The 24,991-nt window shown below is 44.4% G+C and overlaps 1 protein-coding gene across 1 annotated transcript in view; it reads right to left on the bottom strand.

Annotated features, from left to right (window-relative positions):
- Positions 1 to 24,991, bottom strand: part of LOC137413384 (uncharacterized) — a 43,727-nt gene that overhangs the window by 6,986 nt on the left and 11,750 nt on the right. The window lies entirely within an intron of this gene.

The raw sequence follows: 24,991 nt of genomic DNA, 5'->3' as shown, positions 1-24,991 counted from the left end.
GGCCATCTTGGATTTGGCCTATTTTCAGGAAGATGGTCACCAATGTCATATTTTGGTAAACTTTTTTTTTTAACGTAGAGGTATCAAAGAGGTGAAACCCATCGAGAAACCTTTTGTTCAAATTTTGTTGAACATGCAATAATAAATTGTTGTTTAATGACTGGACTAAAGTGCTTTTTGCCCCTCAAACATTAATGGAGGTGCGTCAGCTCCAAGTTAAGAACTTATTGCGTCAGAAACATATCGATATCTGTTCATTTCAAGAAACACACATAACAGAGACTTCAAAGCCTGATTGGCTTCGCCTTAATACTGGGCAGTGTTTCTTTAGCAATCTGTCCTCTGTTTCTGCGCGAATTGCTTTTTTGCTTCGTCCAGGTTTTGTTCCTGACTCGTAGAATTTTCAGGAAATAGTTGAAGGACAATTAGCATCCTTAGAGTTGGTTTATCAAGGATTTCACCTCACCTTATTACATGTATATGCTCCTAGTAGCAGCTTAGCTCGGAAAGATTTTTTTCACACGTCTGGTTAATTACCTGCACACGATAGCTTTTGATCATTGTATCTGTATTGGAGGAGATTTCAATTGCGCTTTTGAACCCAAATTAGACAGAAATACATCAGAACTACATCCTGAATCTGATAAAGATATATTGAATTCTTTTTCATCACTTGGTCTACTTGACGCATGGCGCATACAGCACCCAATACTACCTGTGCTAACGGGTTGATAAATCTTGCAAGGCTTGATAGAAGGTATATTAATTCCACTTTTAGAAATGTACTCGTGTCTTATAATCAGTTTACTTCTGGTTTCTCTGATCATCACCTGGTATTGCTTGGCCTATCATCTTCAAATTGCGTATTGGACTTTCAATACCAGCCTGTTAGAGGATTGCTCTGTTACTGATGCATTTCCGAGTTTTTGGGAAACACTTGTCCAAAGAAAACCTTCTTACTGTTCTGCTCAGTTATAGTGGGACAACGCTAAAGCCCAAACTCGTGTTTTTATGCTCCTCGTCGGAGGCATTATGTTTTCGGGTTGTCTGTCTGTCCGTCCGTCTGTCTTTACGGTCTAAACCTCGTTTTTCTCAGCAACCTTATGTCTGATTGCGACGAAACGTTCAGGGTAGGAGTGACACCCATGCAGAATGTTTTTATGATAATTGTGACGTCATAGGACACGTGGTATGGCAGCCATCTTGGATTAAAAGCAAATAATTCTAAAATTATTTCTCGGAAACCACTGAATGGAAAAATTTGAAACTTGCCACATTGTCAAGTACTCCCAATGGGGAACAAAAGCATGATAATGATGACATCATAGGTGAAGTGGTATACCAGCCAAAAATGTTTATTTTTTAAAATCCCTTCTCTGAAACTGCTGCACCGATCGATGTGAAACCTGTCATGGCTTGTGAAAATGTGATACTTGAAAACAGCTGAAGGGATTTAAATCAAACTTGTTTATTTTTAGGACAGTGAACGATGGCATCTATCCGTTGTGGGACTATGCGGAGTCATATTGGCGACACATTCGCATTGACCTAGTTTGTCAATGTTTTAATTCCTTTTCTAAAAGAAAGAATAAAATTGCTGTCTCAAACCTAGAAACTGAAATTTTGCAGTTAGAGGAAGACTTAGCTAAATCTCAAAATTATAGGAAAATTCAGTTATTATTGGAAAAAAGCAATATATAAGAGAATTGATTCATGTGAAAGTAATGGGACGTCAGTTAGATTCAGAATCCAAAACGGGAAGTTCTCTGACACTCCAAATATATATATTTTTGTAGTTAGAAGGATTTAAGAAGTCCCAAAGGCAAGTTGTTTCGTTGGTAGATGCTAGAGGGAATATTACACAAAATGAGAGTGATGCAAGAATGCTTGTGAAAACTGGTTTATTTGTGGATAAATCCATGTATAAAGATATTGTTGATGATATGACAGATCATCTTCTTTCTTTAAGTTGTGACCAGAGTCAAGATCTCAAAGAGCCGTTCACCCTGGAGGAACTCAGTATAGCTCTGCATATATATATATATATATACATATATATACATATATATATATATATATATATATATATATATATACATATATATATATATATATATATATATATATATATATATATATGTATATATATATATATATATATATACATACATACATACATATATATATATATATATATATATATATATATATATATATATATATTGTTACGGAACGCGGTTTAAGATGTTATATTTGCCGAGCGGAGGCTCCGCGAACCGAACAGTTATTCCCTGACTAACACCCGATTCACCAGGACGTTGGCCAAATCGCGCTATGCTAAATCAATGATAGAAAGGACACGACGACTGGGATAGATGAAAGGACGCAAGGGGTACAGTTCTCAAGACCTCCGGAGGAGGGTATAATTACAGTGGTGGAGAAAAGGGGGTAGATTACAAGGCAGAGTGAGGTAAAGACACAGAAGAGATGGGTACTTAAATACAATCTTATCTAATCCCGGACAGACCACGGACAAACGGACAAGGTAGACTCACACGGGGATTGATGGCGGGAATGGGCAGGTCGGTCGATGGCACAAGGTGCACCTTGGCTCGGGGACAGGATAAAGCACGGTTCAAAAGATGCAGGGAGGTCTCACAGCGCTCGGAGGTGGTCTTGCTTGCTCCAAGCTCAGCGCGCATCTGACGTCACCTCCCCCTCACTGCGCATGCTCAGCCGGGAGTGACACGCCCTCGGCTGGTTGGTTCCGCCCCACTGGGGCCGGTCCGCCGCTTCCATTGGGTGCGGGGGTTACCGGGCTCCGCCCTTGACGAGGAGCTGACAGTGAGCCCCTATTTGGTAACCCCGTCGAGCACATGTTTGATGGCGGCTCGTTGGGAAGGCCTGGTGCCCTCCCAACACCCCCTACCAACCAAGCCGGAGTGAGGACGCGCACTTCCTGCGCTCGTTGTTGTTGTTGTTGTTGAACTGTGAGGAAGAGCTGCGGGGAGGTATTGGGACGTCCTAAACTTCCTAACGGTGCCATACAATCACATTCTGGTGCAACGAAGGGTCAGAATTAATGGAAACGAGTCCTTAACTGACATAGACTAAGAATAACTAGCAAGATGTCCTATAGTTGTCTTACATGAGATGCGGTGAACCTGGGCACGACATTTAATGGGGGAAATAGGGGGAGGTCGGGTCTACAGAGTGTTGTTTACAGAAAATGGGACTAGGGAATGGGGGATTGGGGATAGTTGGGAAGTATTGAGGAAATAGGGGAATATTTACAAGCGGATATGGATGGATGCAAATCCCATATCCGCAACACTGCACCCTTCTCTACCTCGGGGCGGCCCGACCCGATAAATTTTTACCTACTTTAGTGTGGCACTCAGATGTAGTTCCCTCTACTATTAACTCAACCCTGAGTGCGACAGTTTTACAGATGTTCACAAATGAGTAAATATGTCCCCCTGCGACGTTGCACCCTTCTCCTAACAGAAACACACCCACAGGATAACCGAATCACGGAAAGCATCCTCAAACTAAACATACAGCCGGTAGGGAGCATTATTTATACAACACTGATAGTTACACTACGATCCAGGACCTGGTCTTTGAGGAACACATGCAGATGTTATGCATAGGGAGAGCACGCATGCCAGCATCGATACACCAACCGACGAGTGCCCTGTGGCCCTACGGCCTTTAATAATGTGCAGAGCACCCCGTCCAAGCACCAAAAGCACCACCCCATTACGCACAGTCAGCACCATCCGGTGCACCAATAAAGTGTTCATAAAAATGCACAATTAAGTGTCCATGGTCACCGGTGGTGTCGCAGCCGGCTGATGTTCTGCCGCTGGTCTTGCCTTCATGGAGTGCACTTGGCCTTCTGGCTTCTTTAGAAATAAAGAAAGGTGCCAACCGCATCCATTTCTGAATTGTGGCCGTCAGGGGGGCCAACTAAAAGTGGTTCACCTGTATGGCATAGGTGCCACGTTGACCCAGAGGTCCATCCACGGGTGGTGCTTGACCGCAAAAGAACTGCGGTCCATTGTGGGCGGCCACAAAAATTGTGGTCCATATGGTGTATCGATCCAGGCAGCAAGCAGCAGAAGTACAGGCCCACAACTGCGGAGCCAGCACCTCTCTCTCCCCTCTCTCTCTGCCCCAAAGCCAGATCCTCGGAGGTGGGAGACAAAAGAAGACAAGTGAGTAAGGTGGTAAGGGCGCAAAAGTGCACGCAATACAAGGTAATGCACACTGGGGGCACATGGGAACCAGGTGAGACAGGTACGTTCCTACCGTATGCCCCCCCCCCCCCCACCAGGTAACCTACATTGCCCCTCCCTTACCCCTTACTGTATCCACAAAACACAACACTACCCATAAACATCTACTTTACACATCAACAACGTCCCTACTGTCTTCCCCATTCCTCCCATAAACCAAATTCGTCTTCTCTCCCTCCTAACCAATCAAATTTGCCATTTCCAATTCTCATCAAAATTTACCATCTCCAACTCAACATCAAAATTTGCCATCACCAATTCATCATCAGTCCCTCCTAAGGAGGGAGAGATGGAATCACCCCAATGTCTCATCCACGTCGTGATGCGTCTCACAAATCCAAACAGCAATTCTCCTTTCCTGCAACACAAAACAAAGAAAACACAGGTGTGGAGTCATCAGCATCACCTCACGTAAGTGGCTGCGTATGGTGCGACAGGTTCATCAATCCTAACTATTTCCTAAATGACTTTAACAACTTTACATTACCCGGGGTCTTTCCCTGCCAATCCATTGGCCAACTTACACTATGGGTTCTAAAAACCAATTCCCATTGACCAAACTGTGGTGCTTCTCAATTTGGGGTCTCACTCCCCCGATTCATCTCCCGGTGCCCTTGCACAATTTCTGGGCTGCGACGTGTAGCTCTCCCAGCAGGTCTACCCACCTGCACACCTCCACCACTGCAGTTGCCACCCGAGCTTACCTAGCTCCTCACCCTAACCTAACTAACTGGGGAAGGCCCCTCCTGGCTCTGTCACCCCACTCGGTGCCCTCTGGCACTGGGCTACCCGGGTCCGTCCTCCGGATCCTCGGGCCCCATCCACAACTACTCTACCGGCTCCCAGAGCCCACCTGCGGCCTCACCTGGCCGACATCCTCACAGTGGTGGAGTGCCCAAACCAACTACACACACTAACAGGCTACACGCCCAGCCATTTCCACAACACTAATGCACCCATCCAATCATCATTCTTCCACCCGCACCACAGATGCCAATATCCAACCACAATTTACCTATACCCTCTACCTAACACTTACACTACCCGCCCCGGGTATCCGTGATGGGGGTCCACTCTTCCCCCATCCACACCTTCGCACCACGCACACCACTCCGTACCACTTACTCCAACTCTCTCCACACCACTCATTCTCTGCTCCATATATTCCACACACCTGTACTTGCACACCTGTGCTCTCATACTTGGTGCCGCCTGCACCCTTCTCTCCCCCAAGTGCATTCGCGCTGATCCACAACACTCACTACTCACCATGACACTCATCCGCAATGCTCTCTCATTCATCACTTGTACACTCACACACACCTCGGAGCATTGCCTCACCGATGCCTCATTCGAAGCTGCTCACCAGCACTTCCATTCACACTGCATCATCTGCTCTGTCTACTCCCTTCTAAAACTCATGCTCCTCCGTCTTCCCTTACACTCAGAGCTCCCACGTCATTATCAAACACTAAGCTACTACGTCCCCACTACAGGTACCAAGTCTCTTACTTAAATCTTGTCACCCATAGTCACCTCTAGTCCCTATCAATATAACCTAACCCACCCGGGCTAGTTTTCACTGCCATACACCCCATAATCTATAGCGCATTTGCCCCCATCATGGGAAGGGTGGCAGGGATGCCACCCTTACCCACCATCATACGGCGCGAGTGGGACCTTGTGGGACCACCTCGTATGTGAGTCGTTGCCCGCCTGCCGGACCCCATGCGTCGCCCCTTGTGGGGTCAGTGCGGGGCCGAACCGGCCGGGCCCCCACAGTACATTACCCCCAAGGGGCTCCTGTGCCTCCCCTGTCCCTCTAAAAACTACCCCTGTTGGTGTCGATGTATGGGTCACGCTTCCGCAACCCACTACCCATTCCATACCACCACAACCTTGCTCACTCACACCTCGCACCTCTCCCATCACCGGACCCTATCGCTCGCACCCTCGTTCCATACACTCCGGACCAGCCATACACCTCACTCTTGGCCTCTCACGAACATCCGGGTCCATCTCGACCCCCAAGCTTATTAAATCACCTGGCGCATCACACGCACGACCATATTGGTCACCACTTACACCGGGTCCTCTTTCTCTTTGCTTCTCCTCCATCACCTGTGAATCCCTCATCCGGTTAATGAGCACATCATCATGATCCGAACACAGACTTTGGACCAATTCTTTTACTTCCTCTTTTATCTCTTTCTTATCCTCTCTCCGTCGCTTCTTAATTTCGCTCACCCCTTCTTCCACTTCTTCTAATTTCTGCTTCACCTCCTTCATCTCCTCGTGCGCCCCCTTAAGTTCTTCCTCTAACTCCACCTTATTTTTTTCTATGTGCTCCCGCACCTCCCGCTCTTTAACCTCCATCACCTCTACCACCTTGTTAATTTTCCTCGTCAGGTCCTCATGTACCGTCTGACACTCTTTTTTAATTACCCCTACGTCCTTTTTCATCTCCTTCTGTGTTGATTTTAAACCCTCTATTACCGCTGTGTTCTTCTTTACCTGGTCCTCCAACTCCTTTTGTCCCACTGTCAGCTGTTCTACTCCCAGCGTCAACTCCTCTATACCACCTTGCAATTTTACAGTCCCCTTTCTCACCTCCTTCTCCATGCGCTCCTTACAGTGCCTCACCTCCTCGCGCACTCCTCCGACCTCCTCACTCACACCTCTTCTGATCTCCTCTCCCATCACTTGCATCTCCTGCCCAGATGCCACCCTCATCTGCTCCATTTCCTCCCTGTGAGCATCCAATTTAGTTTCTACCCTCATTCTGACCCCCTCTATCTGCTGCCCCATTTGTTTAACTTCCCTTTCCGCTTGGTCCCTCATGTCCCTCAATTTGCCTTCCATACTGTTTTCTAACCCCTCCAACCCCTTTTTCATCCCTTCCATTTGATTCTCTTGAGCGGCCATTCTGTTTTCTACCCCCGTTAACCCATGTTTCACCCCTTCTATTTGATTCTCTTGAGCGGCCATTCTGTTTTCTACCCCCTTTAACCCATTTTTCACCCCTTCTATCCCATTGTCTAACCCCTCTAATTTAGCTTCTAGCCGTTCCCCCATTTCTCCCATTTTGCCCCCCATTTTGCTCCCCAATCACTCACTATCAGCCCTCGCTCCGTCCCTCATTACTCCCATCATTCTGCTTTCCATTTCTTCGCCATTCTTGTCCATAAGGGCCTTCATTTGTATAAAAAAAAGGTTCAAACCCACCAGCGGCGCTGCTACGGTCGCGGGCGCGGTCGCCGTAGCCATCTGCGAGGCGCCATTTTGCGCGCCCGTAACCTCATGCGCGAGGACGCCATTTTGCGAACCTGCCACCCTCACTGCTTCGCTCTCCTCATGTGGCTCAATTTGGTCCTGGATCGACCCTGCCTTACTCTCCTCTACCGGAACCCAGCTGTCTTGATCTCCCATAGCGCGACTTTCAAAATTCGGGTTTTTTTTGCAAAACAAAATCAAATTTCGGTGACTTGTAATTTTGAGCGCGTTAAGCGCGCTTCGGGTCCGTATCCCACTCGCAGACACCAATTGTTACAGTCCGCGGATTAAGATATTATATTTGCCGAGCGGAGGCTCCGCGACCGAACAGTTATTCCCCGACTAACACCCGATTCACCCAGACGTTGGCCAAATCGCGCTATGCTAAATCAATGATAGAAATGACACGACGACTGGGATAGATGAAAGGACGCAAGGGGTACAGTTCTCAAGACCTCCGGAGGAGGGTATAATTACAGTGGTGGAGAAAACGGGGTAGATTACAAGGCAGAGTGAGGTAAAGACACAGAAGAGATGGGTACCTAAATACAATGTTATCTATTCCCGGACAGACCACGGACAAACGGACAAGGTAGACTCACACGGGGATTGATGGCGGGAATGGGCAGGTCGGTCGATGGCACAAGGTGCACCTTGGCTCGGGGACAGGATAAAGCACGGTTCAAAAGATGCAGGGAGGTCTCACAGCGCTCGGAGGTGGTCTTGCTTGCTCCAAGCTCAGCACGCATCTGACGTCACCTCCCCCTCACTGCGCATGCTCAGCCGGGAGTGACACGCCCTCGGCTGGTTGGTTCCGCCCCACTGGGACCGGTCCGCCGCTTCCATTGGGTGCGGGGGTTACCAGGCTCTGCCCTTGACGAGGAGCTGACAGGGAGCCCCTATTTGGTAACCCCGTCGAGCACATGTTTGATGGCGGCTCGTTGGGAAGGCCTGGTGCCCTCCCCAACACCCCCTACCAACCAAGCCGGAGTGAGGACGCGCACTTCCTGTGCTCGTTGTTGTTGTTGTTGTTGTTGTTGAACTGTGAGGAAGAGCTGCGGGGAGGTATTGGGAGGTCCTAAACTTCCTAACGGTGCCATACAATCACATTCTGGTGCAACGAAGGGTCAGAATTAATGGAAACGAGTCCTTAACTGACATAGACTAAGAATAACTAGCAAGATGTCCTATAGTTGTCTTACATGAGATGCGGTGAACCTGGGCACGACATTTAATGGGGGAAATAGGGGGAGGTCGGGTCTACAGAGTGTTGTTTACAGAAAATGGGACTAGGGAATGGGGGATTGGGGATAGTTGGGAAGTATTGAGGAAATAGGGGAATATTTACAAGCGGATATGGATGGATGCAAATCCCATATCCGCAACAATATATATATATATATATTATATATATATATATATACATATACACGTATATATATACAGACTTGGCATTTAATATGGAATATTTTTTTTTTCTTGACTTGGGTTTACTTTCTTAACTCAGTATATCAATCTGGTGAGTTTCTTTTACACTTTGGTTATTTATTTGTTAAAAGAACCATGTCACTGATTGTCTGTCGCAGCAAGAAGTCAACATCAGGATTATATCACAGGTGGCGTGGCAAAATGTACGGACAGGTGCATTTGATGATTGGCTTCACAGTCAGGTATACAAGGGTTGTTGCATTCTGTATTAGTGGAAAACAACTGCTTCACGTCTCCAAAAGTTATTGCCGCTTCCTCTGGAGATGGTCCGTCAACTCGACAATGCTGTTTGTCATGGAGTGGTGGCTTTACGAAATTACGGCATGAAACAGCATGCTATTGTTGGCAGTATGGCATCACTCAAGGTCAGGTGTCAAAGATCCTGAAACGAAATGCTCAGAGGGGTGTCCGTACTCCAATACCGAGGCCAGGACATCCCCGCAGAACCACAAGGAGGGATGATCGCCAGCTGCACCGGTTAGCCCGCAATGGCCGTACCAAGTCAGCTAATCGGCTTAGGGCTGAGTGGCAGCAACTGACAAATGTGCCTGTATCCAGAAGGCTAGTCAACCAACGACTGGTTCAAGCAGGCTATCGTGCCAGGCATCCCCTGAGAAAGCCACGCCTGACCAGAGAACACCGCCAGGGCCGATTGCAGTCGGCCAGAGAGCACCGTCAATGGCAGCCAGGACACTGGAATCACATGATCTTCAGTGACGAGTCTAGATTTCTGGTCTATCGTCAACATGGCCGCGTCCGAGTACGCAGACAAGTGCATGAAGCCAACAACAAAGATTGTATAGTACCAAGATTCCAAGCTGAAGGTGGTGGGGTGACCGTTTGGGCTGCTTTTCATGCAGGGGGCAAAACTGACCTGGTTGTTCTGAATGGAAACCTGAACCAGTTCAAGTACAGGGCCATTCTGGAAGAAACATTGCTTCCATTTGCTCGTGCAGCCTTTTGAGGAAACTTTGTCTTCCAAGATGACAATGCACGGCCTCATCGTGCTCGCATGATCCAACACTTTCTTGCTGACCGTGGTGTAGAGCATATGGAGTGGCCTGCCATGTCCCCGGATATGAATCCGATAGAGAACTTGTGGGCAGAATTAACGCATCAAATCGACCACTTGGACCAGCAGCCGACCTCTGTGCGTGAATTGCAGCAGGTTATTGTCACTGCATGGCAAGCGATTCCTGTCCAAACTTTGGCAAATCTCGTGAACAGCATGCCTCAACATGTACGTGCTCTCCTGAATGCTCGTGGGGGTTACACGAAGTACTGAATTGTAATTTTACTGTACGTAATCCCAGCCGTAATTTAACTTTTGTTTTTGTTGAAAATTTTTTTGGCTAATGTGCAAAAAAAAGAGATACTTCTGGAAAACGTACAGAAGTTTAACACAGTACTGTCCATGAATTGAGTTCGATATCAGTTTCCATCACTTTCAAGGATCAATTTATTTGTTTTGAAAGGTCAAATGGCTTCACGCTGTTGAATCCAAAGCTTTCAGAATCATTGGAATCTCCCGCGATGAAGCTATCTCTGAGGGCCTTTCACTCACTCACCACAGGCAGGTAGGTGGTCTTTCTGTCTTCTACCGACTCCTCTCCGGCCTTGCTCCCCCAGCTCTCTCTGTGCTCTGTCCCCCAAATATTCCTACAGGTCGCACAAGATCTGCCAGCCACCCTCTGATGGTTAAACTGCCGAAATCTCGGCTCTCTGCTCACCTTCACTCTTTCATTCCTCTTTTCTCCCGCCTCTGGAACAAACTCCCACACTCACTTCAATCACACTCCTCCCTCCAGGTCTTTAAAACAGCTGTTCACCACCATCTCTTATCTTCCCCCATCCAAAACCTTGATCTTTTCTACCCCCACTAATTCACCCCAGATCCACCTTGTTTGAAATTCCAACTTCTTTCCTGGAAGTCCTGGCAGTTTCCATATGTTTTATACCTCTCCCACCCCCCCCCCCCCCCCCCTTCCCATGCCTCCGCCCCAAAGCCCTCTCCCTCCCACAGTTCTCTCGATGTCTCCATGTCTCTCGGTCCCTGCTCTCAAATGTTGTGTTTGTGTCCTTCCCCCTCTCTCCCCATCTTGTCTACCGCTCCCGATGTTATTTGTTTTATGTGTCTGTTTGTCTTTCTGTGTGATTAATGTTCGCTCTTTCACGAGCCTCGATCTTGTATACAAAAAAAAAAAAAAAAAAAAATGTGGTTTTTGTTTCTTTTAAAGGTCACATTAACAAAATCTAGAATAATTTCAACATAATTCCAATGAACTTTTGGTTCTAAGACATCTTGAAAAGTAAGTTCACCCCCACAAAAAAAATATTCCATATTAAATGCCAAGTCTGTATATATAGGACACGTGGACACAAGTCAGGATAATTTGTGCAAAATGAACGTCAGATGTGAACTTTTCTCAGGAATGATTGGCCTTTATGCACCCACAACTTCAACATGTCCACCTCCCCTTTCAACACAAAGCTCACAGCGGCGGAGCATGCCCTGAACTGCTTGTCTCACCATTGCCGGGTCATTGCGCAAAGCATCCACTTCATGTCGAATACGGCCCTGCAATTCGTCAAGATCACGGGGAGGAGTTAACACACCTTGTTCTTTAAATGTCCCCAAAGGAAATAATCACATGGTGTGAAGTCAGGTGATCTTGGCGGCCATTCCACTGCATGTTTGAGGACGATGACTCGGTCTCCAAAGAGTTCCCTCAGTCGATCTCGGACAGTGATAAGACGATGTGCTGGGGCGCCATCTTGGGCCCACCAGAGATATCTGAAGACACCACGAACCTGTCGCTCAAAGTTCTCCTCCAGCTGCAGTAAAACTTCGTCATTGATCATCTGCAGATACCTGTTACCATTGACATTCCTTTGAAAGAAAAATGGTCAGATCACCTGAAAAATCCACAATGTCCCAACCAAACAGTCCACTTTTGTCGATTCATGTTGGTGTCAAAATTAAATTCCGGGGGTTGTCCTGTCGGTGCATATTCAATAACATTATGGGTATTGTCCTTGCCATCCATGGTGAAAGCAGCTTCGTCGCCGATAATGAGATAGCGCAGGAAATTGACATCTGCTTCGCAACGTGCTATCAACCATCCGGCAAGCACCAGCCTCCTGGCAAAATCCCCTGGCCTAAGTTGATGCCGGATGTGAATCCGATATGGATGTTGGTGGAGGGCCAGTCTTGTGATTCGGTTGAATGTTGCCGAAAGCAATCCCGTCCCATTTCGTCTTGCGCTGGTATCCCTAGGATGCTCCAAAACTTGCTGCCTTACTGCTGCAATGTTCATTTCCGATCGCCCAATGCGCCTCCTACCAGAATTCTCCTTGTTGCGGTTGAGGCTAGTGCCATGCTCTTGGAATTTTCTAACATTCGCCCAGATGGTTTTGGCTGCTGGAGGTTCCCGTTCTGGGAAACGTTCCCTGAACACATCACGAGTTCGCTGCAAACTTCCAGTTTGGTGAAAGGTTGTAACCACGAAGGTTCGCTGTTCAGTCATAAGTTGAACCATCTTTTCAATGACTCAGACTGTCTCTAAACCCATACACTGTAGGCCCATCTTAAATGCCCATCTTAAATAAAGGATGACACAACTGACGATTACCAGACCAGCTTAACAATTTTACATTATCAACTTGGCAGTCGACTATTAATGCGTCCATTTAAAACTGTCTTGCACCAATTAGCCAAACTTGTAAAAATGCGATTTGAACTTTTCATTTTCAATGAACATGTACTCGGTCATGTGTGACAGCAATGATGCATGAAAGGCATCAATGGAAAGCTGAGGATCTCCTCATAATTGGTAAACCACATGTAAATTGTCAAACTAAATAACCTTTGCATATTAACCCCTTGAATTCGGATTACCTTTTTTTATACAAGCAATTCTCCCTGACATTTATGCTATCTCAGGCATTTTTCCAGCCCAGGGTCATCCTCACTTCGGCCGACATCATACCCATTGACAATATACAGCCCAGGGCTATCCTCACTTAGGCCGACAACATACCCATTGACAATATACAGTCCAGGGCGAGCCTCACTTTAGCCAACAACATACCCATTGACAATATACAGCCCAGGGTCATCCTCACTTAGGCCGACTACATACCCATTGACAATATACAGCCCAGGGATATCCTCACTTTAGCCAACAGCATACCCATTGACAATATACAGCCCAGGGCTATCCTCACTTAGGCCGACAACATACCCATTGACAATATACAGCCCAGGGTCATCCTCACTTAGGCCGACTACATACCCATTGACAATATACAGCCCAGGGATATCCTCACTTTAGCCAACAGCATACCCATTGACAATATACAGCCCAGGGATATCCTCACTTTAGCCAACAGCATACCCATTGACAATATACAGCCCAGGGTCATCCTCACTTAGGCCGACTACATACCCATTGACAATATACAGCCCAGGGATATCCTCACTTAGGCCGACAACATACCCATTGACAATATACAGCCCAGGGTCATCCTCACTTAGGCCGACTACATACCCATTGACAATATACAGCCCAGGGTCATCCTCACTTAGGCCGACAACATACCCATTGACAATATACAGCCCAGGGATATCCTCACTTAGGCCGACAACATACCCATTGACAATATACAGCCCAGGGTCATCCTCACTTAGGCCGACAACATACCCATTGACAATATACAGCCCAGGGTCATCCTCACTTAGGCCGACTACATACCCATTGACAATATACAGCCCAGGGATATCCTCACTTTAGCCAACAGCATACCCATTGACAATATACAGCCCAGGGCTATCCTAACTTAGGCCGACAAAATACCCATTGACAATATAAAATTCAACTCATTGCTAAAAATGTGCTGGCAGGATGGCCTAGGCCCTAAAGGTACGCAAACTAACCTCTAAGCTGTCTCGTCTGGGTTTGAATCTTGGCCCAGCTTTAAACTGTTGCACGGTGATTCCATCCCCATGATGGACGTTAAACTGGGCATCTCGCCTGCCAGCATGAGTCGGACGTTAAGTAGTTCATGGGTGCCCTTCTCGAATATTTGGCTATCCCAGCTAGTGATGCTACCCTGCAACTTTGCGCTGCATACGAAAGGGGACGAATTGGTTTCACAAAAAAAAAATAGAAAACAAGTACACATACATTCAAAGTACACCGCCCCCATGCCAAATAATTAAATATCCTACAGCGCGGCATTGCCGGGGCGCCTCCGGCGCCCGGCAATACCGCAGTGCAGCTCATTGAGGCTGCATTGGGAGGGAGAGATGTACACTAATTGATTGATTAATTGTATAATTAAAATCAATAAAAGATTATCACAAAATATTTTCATAATCAATTGGCTAATCGCATAACTAAACCTGGTGTTGGGCTAGCGGCTAGGGTGCCAGCTTAGGATGCCTAGGATCCTGGGTTCGAATCCCGGTCGATCGCTGAATTAACGCCAGGGGGGTTGACTCAGCCTGTCATCCTTCCGAGGTCGGCAAATTGAGTACCAGTTCACTGGTAATTCCCTGTTTGTCGGTAAAGGCGGCAAAAAGGGTTGGCGTCAGGAAGGGCATCCGGCCATAAAACATTGCTTCAGAAAGGGGACCAAAAAACAACAACAACCACGGTTCCCGAAAAAGGCCAACCCCCGCTTTGCGGGGAAAAATGGCCTCTAAAGGTGGTTTTTTTTTTATAATCGCATAACTAAACCACTAGTGCTTCATCCGAAGATGTATCTTTTAGAAATTTAATTAAATAAGTCATTTATAAAAAATTAAATAATTAATTGATTACTCAATAAATAATTAATCGATTAATCAATAAATAATTAATAGATGAAATGATTAATCAATAAATCAAAAATATCCTTGATAGCCACATCACTTGGTCACTCATGTCCAAATATTAGCTTCCCAGCTCAAAAGGTGCCTTAGATATTGGCCAAATGAGAAAGAAAATAAATAAATGATTAATAATGAAAATAAATAAATAATAATCATAAAAAAATTAAATTATTAATCAATTTGGTCAGAGAACACATAAACTACCACTATTTCATCAGAATCTGTAACTTAAAAAAAAAAAAAGTTTTTGTCATTAATAAAATAATTAAATAATTAATCGATTAATTGATTAATTAATAAATCAAAAATATCCTTTGCAGCCAAATCACCTGGTCATTGGCATGTCCAAATATCAGCTTCCTAACTCAAAAGGTGCCTGAGTTAATGGTCAGAAGAGAAAGGAAATTTGATTAATTAAATAAGTACTTAATTAATCGCTAATAATTAAATAACTCCTCAATTTATTGATTAATCAAAAAAAATAAAAACCGTTTTTGACAAAGGACTTGCTCATTACTGTGCCGAAATTTCAGCTTCCTAGCTCAAAGGATGGCTGAGATATCGCCCGGACAACCAAGAAAGAAAACAAACAAGTACAAATACATTCAAAGTACACCGCCCCATGCCAAATAATTAAATATGCTGCAGCGCGGCATTGCCGGGGCGCCTCTGGCGCCCGGCAATACCGCAGTGCAGCTCATTAAGGCTGCATTGGGAGGGAGGGGTGTACACTAATTGATTGATTAATTGTATAATTAAAATCAATAAAAGATTATCACAAAATATTTTCATAATCAATTGGCTAATCGCATAACTAAACCACTAGTGCTTCATCCGAAGATGTATCTTTTAGAAATTTAATTAAATAAGTCATTTATAAAAAATTAAATAATTAATTGATTACTCAATAAATAATTAATCGATTAATCAATAAATAATTAATAGATGAAATGATTAATCAATAAATCAAAAATATCCTTGATAGCCACATCACTTGGTCACTCATGTCCAAATATTAGCTTCCCAGCTCAAAAGGTGCCTGAGATATTGGCCAAATGAGAAAGAAAATAAATAAATGATTAATAATGAAAATAAATAAATAATAATCATAAAAAAATTAAATTATTAATCAATTTGGTCAGAGAACACATAAACTACCACTATTTCATCAGAATCTGTAACTTTAAAAAAAAAAAATTTTTTGTCATTAATCGAATAATTAAATAATTAATCGATTAATTGATTAATTAATAAATCAAAAATATCCTTTGCAGCCAAATCACCTGGTCATTGGCATGTCCAAATATCAGCTTCCTAACTCAAAAGGTGCCTGAGTTAATAATGGTCAGAAGAGAAATGAAATTTAATTAATTAAATAAGTACTTAATTAAACGCTAATAATTAAATAACTCCTCAATTAATTGATTATTCAAAAAACAAAAAATACCGTATTTGACAAAGGACTTGCTCACTACTGTGCCGAAATTTCAGCTTCCTAGCTCAAAGGATGGCTGAGATATCGTCCGGACAACCAAGAAAACAAACAAACAACCAGAGTGAAAACTGAGTACTCTCTTTCAGCGTGCGTCACTGCCGAGCCCCCTTTGGTGCCCGGCAATGACGATTTGCAATGCCTGGAGATGGCATAGGAAAGGAGCGGTGTACAATTATTCAATGGCAATGATTGATTTTTTTTATTTCAGTCTGCACATTTACTGATGAACCCTTTTACTTTCGGATTGAATCTCAAAATCAAATTTCATTGCGAAATGAGATAAAAGGAAGCCTTGATAGTGTGCTCAATCTCTCCTAATGCCAAACGAGGTAGCTCTTTAGCTGCAACTCATTTAAGTGGAACACAATGTAATTCAATAAAGATGAGTCAACATTTTAGAGGCTAATGGAGCAAAGTATTCCCAAAAAGGCCCATGTCTTTTTCTTTTTAATTTGCTTAAAAAGATGATGTTGCCAAAATTGATGAAAACCAGGAAAACAATCACCGAAGTTTGTTGTAAATTTTCACTCTTTCTGGAGCACTCAAAGCAGTTACTGGAGCATCGGGAGATGTGGACCATTTTGCGGAATTTTCTATTCCAACACTCATTGTTGGAGCTGACATATTTGTAATGGCAGTCAGGAATGGCACCCAGCTAACAACGTCAGGCCAACGTTGGAAAATAGACGTCGCGTTTGCAACCAATAGACAACGTTAGGCCAATGTTGGTAAATAGACGTCGTGTTTGCAACTAATAAACAACGTTGTACCAACGTTGTAAAATAGACGTTGTGTTTGCAACCAATAGATAACGTTAGGCCAACGTTGGAAAATAGACGTCGTGTTTGCAACCAATAGACAACGTTGGACCAACGTTGAAAAATAGACGAGTTTGCAACCAATAGACAACGTTCGGCCAATGTTGGAAAATAAGCGTCGTGTTTGCAACTAATAAACAACGTTGGACCAACGTTGAAAAATAGACGTTGAGTTTGCAACCAATAGACAACGTTCGGCCAATGTTGGAAAATAAGCGTCGTGTTTGCAACTAATAAACAACGTTGGACCAACGTTGAAAAATAGACGTTGAGTTTGCAACTAATAAACAATGTTGGACCAATGTTGGAAAATAGACGTCGTGTTTGCAACCAATAGACAACGTTAGGCCAATGTTGGAAAATAGACGTCGTGTTTGCAACCAATAGACAACGTAAGGCCAATGTTGGAAAATAAACATTGTGTTTGCAACCAATAGACAACGTTAGGCCAATGTTGGAAAATAGACGTCGTGTTTGCAACCACTAGACAACGTTAGGCCAACGTTGGAAAATCGACGTCGTGTTTGCAACCAATGGACAACGTTAGGCCAATGTTGGAAAATAGACGTCGTGTTTGCAACTAATAAACAATGTTGGACCAACGTCGAAAAAAAGACGTTGAGCTTGCAACTAGTAAACAATGTTGGACCAATGTTGAAAAAGAGACGTTGTGTTTGCAACCAATAGACAACGTTAGGCCAATTTTGGAAAATAGACGTCGTGTTTGCAACTAATAAACAACGTTGGACCAACGTTGAAAAATAGACGTTGAGTTTGCAACTAATAAACAATGTTGGACCAATGTTGGAAAATAGACGTCGTGTTTGCAACCAATAGACAACGTTAGGCCAATGTTGGAAAATAGACGTCGTGTTTGCAACCAATAGACAACGTAAGGCCAATGTTGGAAAATAAACATTGTGTTTGCAACCACTAGACAACGTTAGGCCAATGTTGGAAAATAGACGTCGTGTTTGCAACCAATAGACAACGTTAGGCCAACGTTGGAAAATCGACGTCGTGTTTGCAACCAATGGACAACGTTAGGCCAATGTTGGAAAATAGACGTTGTGTTTGCAACCAATAGACAACATTAGGCCAATGTTGGAAAATAGACGTCGTGTTTGCAACCAATAGACAACGTTAGGCCAACGTTGGAAAATCGACGTCGTGTTTGCAACCAATGGACAACGTTAGGCCAATGTTGGAAAATAGACGTCGTGTTTGCAACCAATAGACAACATTAGGCCAATGTTGGAAAATAGACGTCGTGTTTGCAACCAATAGACAACGTTAGGCCAATGTTGGAAAATAGACGTCGTGTTTGCAACCAATAGACAACGTTAGGCCAATGTGGGAAAATAGACGTCGTGTTTGCAACCAATAGACAACGTTAGACCAATGTTAGAAAATAGACGTGGTGTTTGCAACCAATACACAACGTTAGACCAATGTGGGAAAATAGACGTCGTGTTTGCAACCAATAGACAACGTTAGACCAATGTTAGAAAATAGACGTGGTGTTTGCAACCAATACACAACGTTAGACCAATGTTAGAAAATAGACGTCGTGTTTGCAACTAATAAACAACGTTGGACCAACGTTGAAAAATAGACGTTGAGTTTGCAAGCACTAAAGATCACCCTGATGTCAACAATGCACTTGCGACCAATTGCCAAAATGCCAACGTTGGCCCAACGTTGGTCCAACGTTGTTGTGTTAGCTGGGCAGCTTGGTCTGATTGACCTGCTCCAAAATATCAAGCAGCACCTCATTGTTCCAAAGATTATGACGTCATGGGTAATACAACACTTCTCCCACATTCAGGTTCTCCTTTATTCTCCCTGACATTTTCATCAATAAAGGAGGGTGGCGGTGCCTCAGGGTTAAATCACGCAAGGAAAAGTTTTTTCAACCTTTATTTATTACCTGGAAACAGATTTGCAAGTGAATATATGAGCAGAACCTTCACTTCCAAACTGTGTGTGTACAGTAAAGCCTCATTGCATACAGTAAAACTAAATGGAACGTAAATGTTCAAAGCTCAAGCTGTTAAATGTTTCAAAACTGTCAAAGCGCCCAGCAAGGTCAATGGTCCCAGTATCATTCCAGGCCAGTTCAATCTGGTTTGGACCTGTATGTGTCCTCTCTGGATAGCCAGCATAGACTAAGTCTGTTTTACAGTTGGTTCCGGTAATTCCAGAAAAACTTGGCCTAAGAGTCTGGGTTGTTCACGTTGAGGTCGAGTGTAAGTTGAATTAGAGGGTTAGTGATGTGAATCTTCAGCGCAGTATTTATTTGATTTTACGTGGATTAGAAATGGTCAAAAAATGTCATTTACTGTTGAGGATACAGCTCAATCGATGTCTTTTTAAATGTTGAAGGCTCCAGTCGCGGACTATATAGCCCTCATCGAGGCAAAGCCTTAAATAAAAGAAGAAAGTAGATATGATGTTTGTTTGCGAGAAAGAGAGATTGAAGCTAGCCCGGTAGCTGTAGTTTGAGTGAGACAGTAAGACGAGCAATCCTGACACGGAGAGTGTAAGATGATTCCGGGCACCACTTTAACGCTCCTAAGTCAGAACGGTAGTACCACCCTGAGCGGTTGCTGTCGAAAAACTACCACCTAAAAACCGGTCCAACCATATGGGTTTTTTTTAGGAGAAATCATCTCCCTACTGGAATGCCGTTGGATCCCGAAGGGAGCTCATCCGCCCTTTAACAGGTATTGTTTTTAGTCCTGCAGGGTGCCGCAGTCACATACCCACTGGCTGCCAGGGAGGGTAGTCGGTTTAGTCGCCGACTACCCGACCATGCGGCAGGTAGCACTGGGTTACATGTTACCATATGGCAGTCAAGAGACCGACCTGACTAAATTAACGTCTCGTTCAAACTTGTACTCCTTAATGTCATATGCACTTACCATGCCCATTATTACCTCAGCCACCAAAGGTGGATGGAGATTATGTTTTCACCCCTGTCTGTCTGTTTGTCTGTCTGTTTGTCAGTCTGTTTGTCAGTCTGTTTGTCAGTCTGTTTGTCTGTCTGTTTTTCTGTTTGTCTGTCTGTTTGTCTGTCTGTTTGTCTGTCTGTTTGTCAGTCTGTTTTTCTGTTTGTCTGTCTGTTTGTCTGTGAACAAGATATCTCAAAAGGTTCTGGACGGATCCGGACGAAATTTGGTGAAGAGGTTGAGTATGTGACATTTTGGACGAACGAAACGATTACATTTTGGTGAAGATCCGGAGCCGGATCCGGCTAGTAGAATCTTTAAGTGATTCTTCACCATTGCGAGATAGGGCCAAAAACGATATATAGCACGTTATCTCAAAAAGTTATGGACGGATTTCGACGAATCTTGGTGGAGAGGTTGGGTGTGTAACTAGCACTAATCGATTCGAGTTTGGTGAAGATCTGAATATGGATTCGGATACGATAATTATTTAATTTTTAAGTGATTCTTCACCATTGAGAGATCGGGCGAAAAGCGATATATAAGTTATGATATTTATGCCAAACATATTTATCGGAGCTAGACATGATATGTAAAAAAGTTATGGACGAGTTATGAATAATCTTGGTAGATGAGCTGGTTATGTGACAAGAACAAGCCGGTTAGATTTTGGTTCAAGTCCGAATCAAGATCCGGCCTGTCAGTGGGATACAAGACATAAACTGTTCAGCCAGGCGGAGGTATGCTCTACCGAGTGCCGTTGTAGTTTCTGTTGATATAGCAATATATAATTTGGATAATGCAACATGCAACTCAAATACTCCCACTATGACTGGGCGTGGTTACTATGCCACAGTGAAGAACAGGACCCTGTAAGAATCCCAACATGTTTGTTTTCATCCTTAATTAGTTAAGGCAGAAATCATAGTCTTGAAATGGGGTTGGAGACCATAAAAGTCAAATATGAGGTGAGGGAACTCTCCATGGATATAATATCTCAGGCATTCGATTCGACATAGGCTGGCATTTTGCTCTTCTTACCGAAGCTACAACCTGTAACACATAAGGCTGCATTCATACCTGGCTTTCTGACTTTCTCCACTTGTGCAGGTAACATGCTATTAATGGAACCCTCTTCTCTTCTTCCAAAGTGGAGTATGGGGCACCCTAATAGCATATTTTGGACCCAGTCATGTTCATTTCCTCCATAAATTAACTCTCCCTTCCTTTCTGTAGACAAATCCACATGATCTCATACAGTATCCCATCCTGATGGGCACATGGCAACTGAGTCACTCTCTGCTGATCTGGAATTAATTATTTTCTGGTATAATAAATGGAGCATTCAATCTTAACAAATTTCAAGTCTCACCTCATCACATTGGAAGGAGCATCAAAGCAATACAGCTATAAATTTCCATTAGCAGCCATTTCTTGAACGTCTAGGCCCCACTATCAGCTGTTACCTCTCCTCGGTCGAATACATTCCAAAGTTGCCTCCAAAGTCGGCCTGAGATTTGGCATCCTCTATTCCACAAAAAATCTGAACTACTCACATCTACAAGACCTTCGGCTGCAGCTCAATGGAATACTGCAGGTCCCCATATGGGCTAGCTCCCCAGCTTCTCACCTGTCATTCCTGGAATCTGTGGAATCTAAAGCTCTTAATATAATTGACATCTCCCATAATAAAGCTGAAGTACAAGGCCTGTTAATGCTTTCACATTACAGACATGTTCATGGTCTTTTCTGCTTTCTACCGCCTCTCCTCCAGTGCTCTCTCAGACCCATAATCCCTCAGCACCTCCTTTATGTCTCAAACTCCGTGTCTATCTGAGCACCTCCCTCACTGACAACCAACCGGCACTTCCATTCTCGATGAAATCCCTGCCGCTTCCCAAACATATGAATTATATGTATGTGAATTCCAAACATAACATTTCCCTCCCCTTTTAAAAAACAATAAGCAAACCACATAATCCTTCATCCATGTAGGTTTTTGTAAAGCCCTCTGAGGTCGCTGAACAACTTGAGGAGCCCTCGGAGGTGCAGGTGTGCCTGCGGGCTCATTGCCAATCACAGTTGGCTGCTGCCAGGAAAGAAGAGGAGAATGGCTCCCCCTGCCTTTGCCCGACTTGTGATACAGGAACCTTCCTCAGGCGAGTCGCATGTCATCATGACCCATCGTGCAGATGATAGGTGGCTGCTCCCAACCTCTTAACAATTTGCAATGGTTCTGACCATTTGAGGCTGGAGCTTGTTGCAATGTCGGGGCAGCCAGACACGCAACCAGTCCAACTCCTGTGATGTCAATGGTTTGGCCCTTTTGGACTGGTCAAACCTTGGCTCATATGCTGCTGCTGAGTCTCTACCTGCAAACCTGTAAATAACGATGCAGGGTTACCCTTGGCAAAGCTAAGGAGACTGAGCGGAAGTTGTAATTCCTTTCCCAGCATCAGTGAAGATGGATATACCCCTGTTGTGTTCTTAAGGCACGGAAGTATATGGGGATTTTCAGGAGAGCTGCTTCAAGTCGCTAGCCTTCGGTCAGGTAAGCACGAACACCCTTTTTTACCGTCTGGTTGAGGGGCTCCGCAGCTACATTAAGCTTGAGGATGGCATACAACTGCTGTTCTGATGTGTTTGCTAGCTGTCTTTGCCAGGTAAGTTGTAAAGTCAGAGGAAATGAATTGAGGCCCATTGTCTGGGATAATGAAATCCGGGAGACCTCACCAGGCAACCATGAATCAAGCCTTTGAATAACCAATTGAGTGGTGACTGACCCCCAAAAGCAGAGCTTCAGGCCATGATGAATGGAGATCATACACCATGAGTAGGTAATGAGCTTGGGCTGGTACACCACGCAGTTCTCCAAAGAGGTTCACCTGGTAAGTTTCCAAGGTGAAGATGGCCAGGAACTGAAATGTGCAGACAGGGCACCAGAAGCTGCTTCGAATGTGTCGTTTGTCGGTTTGAAAGTAAACAAAATCCACTAGCCTTCTGTCCCCAAGCAGCGTAACAGAATGGCTTACATACGTGGGCCACCATGTCTTGGAAATCCAGTGCTACCAAGTACACTTCGAACAACTGATACGAAAGGCATGCGCCATGGTACTGTGTGCTTGCTGAGACCGACAAGAACTCCCTCCAGGACTTGAGGCAGCCAGTGCACCATATCTTCCAACCCCAATAACCCAACTTAACATAACCCTCTTACTTACAAGTTAGTGTTTCCTTCTCTCTCTCTCTCTCTCTCTCTCTCTCTCTCTCTCTCTCTCTCTCTCTCTCTCTCTCTCTCTCTCTCTCTTTCTCTTTCTCTTTCTCTTTCTCTTTCTCTTTCTCTTTCTCTTTCTCTTTCTCTTTCTCTTTCTCTTTCTCTTTCTCTTTCTCTTTCTCTTTCTCTTTCTCTTTCTCTTTCTCTTTCTCTTTCTCTTTCTCTTTCTCTTTCTCTTTCTCTTTCTCTTTCTCTTTCTCTTTCTTTCTCTTTCTCTCTCTTTTCCTGTTCGTCCATGTCCTCACTTGTCTGTCCAACTGCAGCGCAATAATTTCATTGGTTTTTTACCCTCTGTTGTTTACCAGCAAGCACTCCTTCAACCCAGAGCTTCTGTTTCTCTTATCTCACCAAGGTCAGCTTGACATCCAAGCACCAGGATATTTACTCAGCTTGCTGCCGGTAACTGTTGAAGGGATTTTATTATTCAAAACTGGATCACATTTAGCTTTTGAATTTGATTTACCTTTCAATATGTGAGGTCAATGCTGGCAGAATAGCCGACGGGTACGCTCCCTCACATCTGAGCTGTCTAGCCTGGGTTCAAATCTTGACCGAGCTATAAACTGTCACCCTGGTGTTTTGCAGGCAAGGTGAGGTATCAATGTGTGTGCCATCCACAGGAGGCATTAACCTGTGTGCCATTTCCATAGCCCAGCTGAGAACTTAAACTGGATGTCCCCTTGGCCAGGACTGGTTCTCGGTGAATGTTATTTCAGTGTTATGGTGTGTTTAGTGAAAAGGAGACAAGTTGCCGTCTACTCCCCAAACAAATTACAAATTCCTGCCGAAACTGTGGGTAGCAGGTGGTGTAGTCTTGGACAATCCAAGGTTACACTGCTTGCTATCCTAGAATGTGGGGCTGCCTGGGAAGTATTGCCTACATTATAAACAAATTCAAGTTCCCAGGTTGTTTGCATATCAAATGACGTGAGATATTGCACAGAAAAATAAAGAATATGTCATCTAAATTGGATGACCACCAGCAGACTTTGTCAGTTGAAGTGTGAGGTTCGGATCGGGTGAGGTTTGGGACCGCAGATTTAGGACCTCTTTCATTTCATTTCATTTCTTTCATTTCATTTCAAAGAGTCAATACCTCTTTGTTAGGACCATAATCCTAACAACCCTAACCCTAACCACCCTAGCCCTAACAACCCTAATCCTAACAACCCTAACCCTAACAACCATAACCCTAACCCTAACAACCCTAATCCGCTGATTTGGCTGTTGTGGATGAGAAAACTTAGAGAGGTTGACCTTTCACAATGTTAAACCAGATAAGCACAAGCAGGATATACATGCATGTGTTTGAGACAAAACAACACATTTGCACCATATACATCTTTGTATAACAGGTGAGCAGATGGGAAGACAAAACATCATGCTCTTGAAAGAACATCAAGGTGCTCATTGAAACTCATGAACGTTGCTGTGGTTTGGAATCAACCCTGAACAGGTTGCCACTTCATCACATGGTGCAGGTGGAGCATGAATTTGAAAATTGTTCAAGGTGTCA

This window comes from Myxine glutinosa, chromosome 6 (assembly GCF_964187855.1).
Source record: "Myxine glutinosa chromosome 6, kmMyxGlut1.1, whole genome shotgun sequence".
NCBI classification, from domain to species: Eukaryota; Metazoa; Chordata; class Myxini; order Myxiniformes; family Myxinidae; genus Myxine; species Myxine glutinosa.
The sequence above is the reverse complement of the archived record's forward strand: the minus strand, read 5'-3'. Positions and strand labels throughout refer to the sequence as shown.